Raw genomic sequence first — 9,096 nt, forward strand, 5'->3', positions numbered from 1 at the left:
AAGGGCTTCAATCCACAAGAATTTAGGAAGTTTTGTATGACTCTTCATGCTTCTCACCATATCCATTAAAGTTTGATTTCTTCTTTTTGCCACATAATTATGATCCAAAGAACCAAACATAGTGTATTGGGCAACAATCCCATGTTCTTGAAGAAATTTCGCAAATGGACTATGTGCTTGTCCACTCATAGTGTATCTACCATAATACTTTTCACCTCTATCCAATCTCACAATCTTAAGTTACTTTTCGTTTTGTAACTCTACTTCGATTCACTATACAATTGTATTAAGTGCTTCAATTCACAAGAATTTTGGAAGTTTTGCAAGACTCTTCATGCTTTTCACCATATCCATCAATGTTCGATTTCTTCCCTCTACCATATAATTATGATCCAAAGAACTAGGCATAGTGTATTTTGCAATAATCCCATGTTCTTGAAGAAAATTTGCTAAATGGGTAAGGTGCTTGTCCACTCATAGTGTATCTACCATAATATTTTCCACTTCTATCCAATCTCACAATCTTAAGTTGTTTTCCGCATTGTAACTCTACTTTAACCTTAAAAACTTTAAAGGCATTTAAAGCTTCATCCTTAGAACAAAGCAAGTAAAGATACACATATTGTGAGTAATCATTTATAAAGGTGATGAAATATCTCAGAATCTATAAATATATGTATGAATTATTTCTAGTAGGTTTGAACTCCTTTTAGTACCCCTTTTATTTATTTTTTTCGGACTTGTTAGTTTGCTTACCCTTAATGCAAACCATAGAAGTCCCAAAATTAGCAAAATATAACTTACTAAGTACTTGATCATTTCTTAATTGCTTGATTCTCTTAATAGAGATATGTTCCAATCTCCAGCGCCATAACATAGAGGAATTCTCATTCACAACACATTGTTTTAACCCAGTAGAAAGATGCATTGAACTTTAAGCAGTGTAATTTGTAATTTAATGGAGTAAAAACCATCAGACAGTTCACAAAACCAACAACGTAATGGAAATACCCAAAGATGCTAATTGAAAAATGGAAATTAATTCTTTTTTATCAAAAATAGGAACACAAAAAGATATTTTCTAAATACAAAATAAAACCACTACTTAAAATCAAATTGCATGTCCCAATGACCTTCACATGTGAACTCATATTTATTTATGAATGGATGCAATGTTCACTTTCAATTGATCTCCTTAGGTTTTGCATACCCTATATGGTATTATAAAAATGGATTGTAGTTCCATAATCAATCCACCTTGTGTTATGATTAATATTATTCATATTAGATTCATAACAAACAAAAGCAAAATAATTACCTTTCTTCTTTAGCCAATTCTTAAACTTTGTGCAATCCTTCTTCATGTGTCTCTTCCTTTTACAAAAGGAACACTTGGTCTCCTTTGTAACTAGCTTAACAAATATCTTTCCCTTCTGATTAACTTAATTCTTCTTATTCTTGAGAGAAGTAGTCAAGTTTACCATTTGACCTTCTTCCATTAGCAACCTTTCCTCTTCTTGAACACACATGGTCACTAATTCATTAATAGACCACTTATTCTTATGTGTGTTGTAAGCAATTTTAAAATGAGCATATTGATGAGGTAAAATATACAAAATATAATGTACTAGAAGGGAATTAGACATGATAACCTCTAAGGCCTTTAGTTGAGCCACAATGTCTCTTATGCACATGATGATCATGCACTTCTTTAGTCATGGTAAGCTTTAAGGATGAAAAATACATGATAATAGTGTTGATAAGAGATTTATCAAAGGTGATCAACTATTCATCAATACCCTTTAGCAAATATCTCACATTGTCATGTTGGTTTAGAAAACCCTAAATACTAGTAGAAAAGTTGGTCTTTATTAATGTCACAAAGAGACATTAACCTCTCCCACTTTTCATAGAAATAAACAACATTTGGAGTGTTAGTCTCAATAATAACAATGATTCTAGTTTTGTAGTAGCATAATCAATATCCATCCAACCCAAATAAAGAATAACTTTCTCCTTCCAGAACTTATAATTATCCCATTTTCTAGTTTGGGAATACCATAATGGATATAAGAAAAATTTACAGATTGAGAAATTGCAAAATTTTTAAAATATATGCTCATTATCATAATTTGAGACTATAATAAAGAATGTTTTGTCAATAGAAACATGTTTTAATCAATGAATCAAGTGACATAAAACTTGTTTATGGGCCAAAGTCACACTCAATTAGACTCACATAAGCAAATGATAAAATTATTTTGTTTTACCAATGCAAACATGTCTTAATGAATGAAACTAGTGATATAAAAGTTGCTTGTGTGCTAAAATCTTAATCAATTAGACTCACATAACCAAATGATAAAACTATTATACTATTATGTTACTAATGTAAACATATGTCTCAATGAATGAATCTAGTGACATAAATCTTGCATGTGGGCTAAAGTCTTACTCAATTAGACTCACAATATCAAATGATAAAAATATTATACTATTATCACTACAAAAAAATTGGATTTTCCAACAGCCAATATTAATCGATAATTAAAGAAATTCGTCAATAACAACATTTTTTCGACAGATTACCGAAGAATAAAAATCCGTCGGTAAAAGCATTGTCGGTAATAATTAATTTAAATGAATGAATTGATTAATTAACTAAAAGTTAAAACAATTATAAAATATCAATAATTAATAGTAATAAAATCTTATATTATAAAAGAAAAAAGAACTTAAATAAATATTTTTTATAACTAAAATTATGTAACGTCCCAATTAAATACATAAAACCAATTTAACAAAACGTCGCATACATGAATATTCAAAGAGTACGGAGTTTGGGATATGAAGGTACACAGTGCACCAAACATGTCCATAACAAAAGAAAAGGGCACCACACTGCCTAAAACAAAGTTTAAAAGTTCTAAAGGTAGTACAAGGTCCTGTCCAAGACAAGAGAATCATAACCTATCAGGTCTCCTTCATTTGTAGGCTCCATAGTGAGCCCAAAACCCGTCCAACCATCAAGCTGCGGTGTCTCTACTATCATTACCACTGCTAGGGATTCTCACATATGCTCACATCAATAAAATTGATGATCATCGCAATAGAGAAAGCCACACACAACATACACGCAAGCAAAAAGGGTAAGCTAGTGTAAAGGAATCTTATATCATAATAGTCAACATGCAGTTTCAAAGTCAGACATAACTAACAAACATTCACACATAGATTACCAAATCATTTAAGACCCCAAGACTTGATTATCCGGATACGTAAAATGAGGCACCACCACGAGACAGTGGAATTATGTCCTAGCAGTGAGGCATCACCACGAGGCCTTGGCGTAATTACACCCTTACATGAAGCACTACTACGTGACCTTCGTGGAATTACGTCCTGGCCTTGAGGCACCACCATGATACTCGCGTGGAATTACGTCTTTATGTTGAGGCACCACCATGAACTCTCACCACAAGGTTCATGGAATTAAGTCCAATAGATGAAGCACCACCAATGACTCTCACTAGGAAGGTCCATGGGATTACGTCCTACAGATGAGGCACCACCATGAGCTCTCACTACAAGAGTCATGGAATTACGCCCTACTCACGCTTTGTACATGTTTCACTAACCAATCAGAAAGTTCCCATAATACTAATGTCATGTATAAACAACCAATCATACAACTCATGCTTTCCAATTCATACACAATAAAGCAACATACCATTTCCATCTAAACCTCATATATTAATCATGGCATCATCCCTCAAACCCTTCTAGTAAAGCATTTAGATCAGACAAGCAAGCAACACATCAGTGAACCATTCAACAATAGTACCAAAACTCGCCCCAGTCTCGCTCAAGCTAATAGGTCTCGCTTAGGCGAGCCCCTTCTCGCCTAGGCGAGGGCTCAAATAGGGGAACAATGGATTCTGCGATTTCTCGCTCAGGCGAGCCCCTTCTCGTCCAGGCGAGGCCACTCCTCGCTCAAAAAGAAAACTCGTCGCCTAAGTGATCGTCGAGCAGCAGATCCTGGGCGAGCCTCTGTTAATTTCGCCTAGGCGAGACAAGCTCGCTTGGGCGAGAAAAACAGTGCCCACCACTGTTCACTCGTGCAGAAATGCAAGAACATCACCAAATCACATTTTAACCAATACCAAGTAGTCAAACCATTAGCATACCTCAAGCATACGACTTAAACTCAAAAAACATACAAAAAACATAGATAACCTTAAACCCTAGCTTCCCTTACTTGGAAAGGGTTTATCAAAAGACTTCGACCCTGACTCAACGAACCCAACAACTTCAAAAGCGGACCCAAGAGTTGAGAATAAAGACATAAGAAATGACGAGGTTGCTACAGTAAGCCCAACAGAACCATGAGAACCAAATTAGAACAAGAAGAGCACGGTTCAGGAGCAACTTACGTGGAGTAGAAGAACATAAATGATCGATTAACTAGCTTGAAAAAGAGAGAAGTCAAAACCCTAGCAGAGCTCTACAATGAAGAGAAGAGTTTGAGAGACTGGAGCGTTTACAAATGAGTGCAGAATGGTGAACCCTAGCTACTTTAGGGGCCTTGGCACCCTATGGGCCAACCCTTAAGCCCATCTGCTTAGGATCAACACTTAAGAATAAGGTAGAAAATAAACAGGCCTTACAAATTACATTTGTTTAAAATATTTAAATGAAAAATTAATTAACAAAACATTAAATAAAAAAATAAACGAATTAATAATTAAGAGTGGTAAAATTATTATACTATAAAAAATTGGGATAATTGTTATATATTATTATTATTATTATGTATAACATTAAATGAATGAATTAATTAATTAAAAAAGAATTAAAAGAATAAGAAAATATGAATAATTAATAGTAATAAAATACAAATATTATAAAAGAATAATAAAATTATAAAAATATAATATTATAATAAAATCTTTTATTTCATTTATTTAGTTTGATTGAGTCAATTACGGAAGATTTTATAAATGATATCCTCTTTTTAAAGATCCTTTTTCTTTCTTATTTATCATTTAGTGATTTTTTTAATTTGATTGGATCAATTATAGATAGATATTAATTAGTTAACATAAAAATTAAAAAATAATAAAATATTAATAATTAATAGTGATAAAAATTTTATATTAATTTAAAATTTAAAATTTTATATTAATTTAAAATTTAAAATTTTATATTAATTTAAAATTTAAAATTTTATATTAATTTAAAATTTAAATTTTTATATTAATTTAAATATAAAAATTTTATATAATTAAAATTATGTTTAACAATAAAATTCAAATGAATTAATACATTAATTAACACAAAAATTAAAATAATAATAAAATTTCATCAATTAATTGTGTAAAAACTAATATTTTTAAAGAAAAATAAAATAAATATTTTTCTATAATTAAATACTATACTTTTTATAAATAAACGTTTCCTTATAAAAGTAATTCGAAATAATAATTTTCTTATATATAGCAGTTTTTAAAATGATATATTCTTATTGAAGCTATCTTTCTTTATTTTTAATTTTTTAGTTATTTTTTAATTTGATCACATCAATTACATATAGGTTTTAATCAATTCATATATAATTAAAGTTATGTTTCACATTAAAATTTAAATGAATGAATGAATTAATTAGCAAAAAATTTAAAAAAATAATAAATTTTAAATAATTAATAACTACAAAAATCTTAAAAGAAAATTTGAAATATGTATTTTTTTCTGATTAAAATGATTTTTTATAGTAATAATGGATGAATTAACATAAAGGTTTAAAAAATAATATTTTCCTAGTAACAAAAATATTATAAAAGAAATAAATTTTGAAATAAATGTTTTTCTATATATAAATTATAAATAAATATATTTTTATGGTTAAAATTTGGAATAAATAATTTTCAATAATAAAGTATTTTTATGAATGTTATATTCTTTTTGAAAATCTTTTTCCTTATTGTTAACTTTTTAATTATTTTTGATTTGATTGATCAATTACCGACGGATTTACAGACATATATTAGGGTATGTGATCATTGATGAATTTTTTGAAAGATTTATCAATCGGTAATTAAAATTTGTTTTGTCGACGGATCTATCCATCGGTAATTAAAATATTTAAATTTGTCGGTAAATGATAGTTACCGACAAATTTATTTTCTTCGGTAATTACCACATTTTTTGTAGTGTATGTTTTACTGATGCAAACATACATATGAATGAATGAATCTAGTGACATAAAACTTGCTTGTGAACTAAAGTCTTACTCAATTAAACTCATATCACCAAATGATAAAACTATTATACTATTATGTTTCACCGATAAAAAAACAACGTCTTAATGAATGAATCTAGTGATATAAAACTTGTCTATGAACTAAAGTCTTACTCAATTAGACTAACCTAACTACATGATAAAACTATTAGACTATATTCCTTTTCTCGACTCCTGACAATTTGAGAAATATAATCCAATATTTCATCATACTAATTAATGTAATTCCTCTAGGTAAGAACTCACAACATCACATATAATTAATTATAATTAATATTATGTGATTATAAATATCAATCGATTAGAGATACTATGACTACTCTCTAATTTATTAATGAACCTTCCAAGCCATTCAAACTTTTGAAATAAATATTTGCATCAATATTATTTATAATGCAATCAAAATAAATAATAATATTTATTATATAAATAAAATATACAACATATAATTTATATCAACATTTATTACATACAAAAACTTAATAGTACAACAATTCAAATAAACTCATATGTTAATCCATAATAAACCCATACAGTAATTCAAATAAATAGAATTACTTGACCATTACACCATCAAATATTTCACGTTAAACTATTGATATAAAACAAAATTATATATTCCTCATTATTTTAACAAAATAAAAGGTACATTTTTAATTCATCTTTAACCTCAAAATAATTGGCACATCCACTGTCCAAAAGAAAAAAAACTTGTGTCAATTGCCATAAGTAAGTAATAGCGTTCCATACTACATGAGTACACAAAAACAAATTTCAGATTCCTTAGAGCAACTTCGGGAAAGCCTCAAAGAGCCCCAAGGCTAATGCTTTGAGATCTTCTGTACTCATAATAATAACACCCTAGCGCCACCTCATCAATAGTGACACCTTCAACACCGATAATGTTAGGTTCAACATCAAACACTAGAAAAACACAAATAAAGAATCCAAAAGGATAATCACAACAGATTCAAAGAACAAGACAAAGCTATTTAACATTGCTCTAATAAATGTCATTGTCACGAGAATTTTTCATTTCAAACCCTTCACTCTCTCAACTTTGATGGTATAGTATACTGTAGAAGAGAGAGCAGATTTGGTGACCCTAAAACACAAAGTACCTGTGAAATTTATAGGGTTCTCTACCCATTGCAAAATAGTTGACATAATAAATTATTGCCAATGATATGGATTACAATATCAAAATTTATGAAAAAGTTATAAAATTGATTGACAAATGGACCACATATATGGAAATAATTGACTAGGTGAATATTTCATATTATCCCACATATCATATATTTGAAAATTTTCCAACATGTTTTGGATTTTATTTCTTTAATGAGTCAATATTTAAATTATGTAGAAACCTAATTTTCATTTTATTTTCAAATAAATACCTGTAAAAGAACTTATTTTATTAGGACTAATTTATGTAGATTTTTTAATAACTAAAAAAATAATTGTACCGAAAATTTTAAATATATATAAACCCAATTAGTGCATACTTTTAATCTTTACCACGATATTATAATAATATATTACATTAATTAAAGTATACATCATATAAATTTACCATTTATAGTTGGATAATATGTGTAACACTTTTGAATACTATTTAAAAATGATTTTATTATTATTTTGTATTATTATTATTATTTACTATATCTATATGTATATAAATTTTGTGTATTTTATATTTAATCATTTAAAATAAATTGTTTCTAAAATTAAATTAACATTAAATAGTATAATAACGATAAAATGATTTTGTGTTTCTAAAATTTGTCATGTTTAGTTTATATGAAGACCTAGAAAATTGTATTTTAGAAGTGACACCGGTTTAAAAATAGTTAGATTCAATTATTTTAACATTAAAAGTTTTTAGTGTAAATAATTTTGTTATAAACGAACTTCATTTTTTTAAAACGCATTATCTCTCTAGAAACCACTTTTCTAGAGTTCTTTGACATCTCTCTAAGAACAAATATGTACCACACCTAGCCAAACTCGACCAAATAAGTAAACAATGCATATACCAAGGCAGCCAAGTATTCAGCCTAGGACGAGTCAGCCTAACTTGTACCAGTTCTAACCTAAACATCTAGAGGAATAACCTGCACCTCATATAAGCAACATAAGTCGTCAAGGTAGGTAGCCGGCCTAGGCCGACTACTCCAGCAGACCTGGTAAGATTAAGGCCCAGGCCGAGCACTCCAATAAACTTAGTGAAAATAGAAGCCCCCGCGTTCAATAGGTATTAAGGGCCTGGGTTAGGGCCCAGGCCCACTTACAGCCCAAGCTAGAGCCCAAGTCAAGGCCCGACCCATGAGGTAATCAGACATCATTAATGCTCTATAAATACGCGTGGATCCTAGTAATTAAAGGTACACATTCATTAATCACTGATTTGACCTTCTGAGAACTTTGACTTACTTGAGCTTCAGAGACTCTTCTGCAGGTAACCCCTCTTGGGTTCAAGCTAACATGTACCAACTGGGAAGAAACCAACTGAGTAGATAACGAACTACATGGTAAGGTGACGCTTGTGCTTGACTCATCTTATTTGTTCTCTACAGGAACAATTGGCGCCCACCGTGGGGCACGAGACGAACACCTTTAGTACCCATTTTTCTTTGAAGATGGTTTCCACCCGTAGCAAAGCTGGAGTGAACAAGCAGGCGGATGCTGGTCCCTCAAGACCTGCTGGCATCACCCCTGATCTGGCCGCCATCCTAGACGGCCAAGCGAAGGTGCAGCAAGAACTTGCAAATCTGAAGAAACGCAACGCCAACGAG

General features: G+C 30.1%; 1 pseudogene; it reads right to left on the reverse strand.

The window, feature by feature from the left end:
• Positions 1–1,182: 1,182 nt before the first annotated feature.
• Positions 1,183–3,052, reverse strand: LOC146885394 (uncharacterized; annotated as a pseudogene).
• Between the last annotated feature and the right edge of the window lie 6,044 nt (positions 3,053–9,096).

The sequence above is a fragment of the Vigna unguiculata genome, chromosome 6 (assembly GCF_037176805.1).
Source record: "Vigna unguiculata cultivar grain cowpea cultivar isolate G323 ecotype 2 chromosome 6, ASM3717680v1, whole genome shotgun sequence".
NCBI lineage: Eukaryota > Viridiplantae > Streptophyta > Magnoliopsida > Fabales > Fabaceae > Vigna > Vigna unguiculata.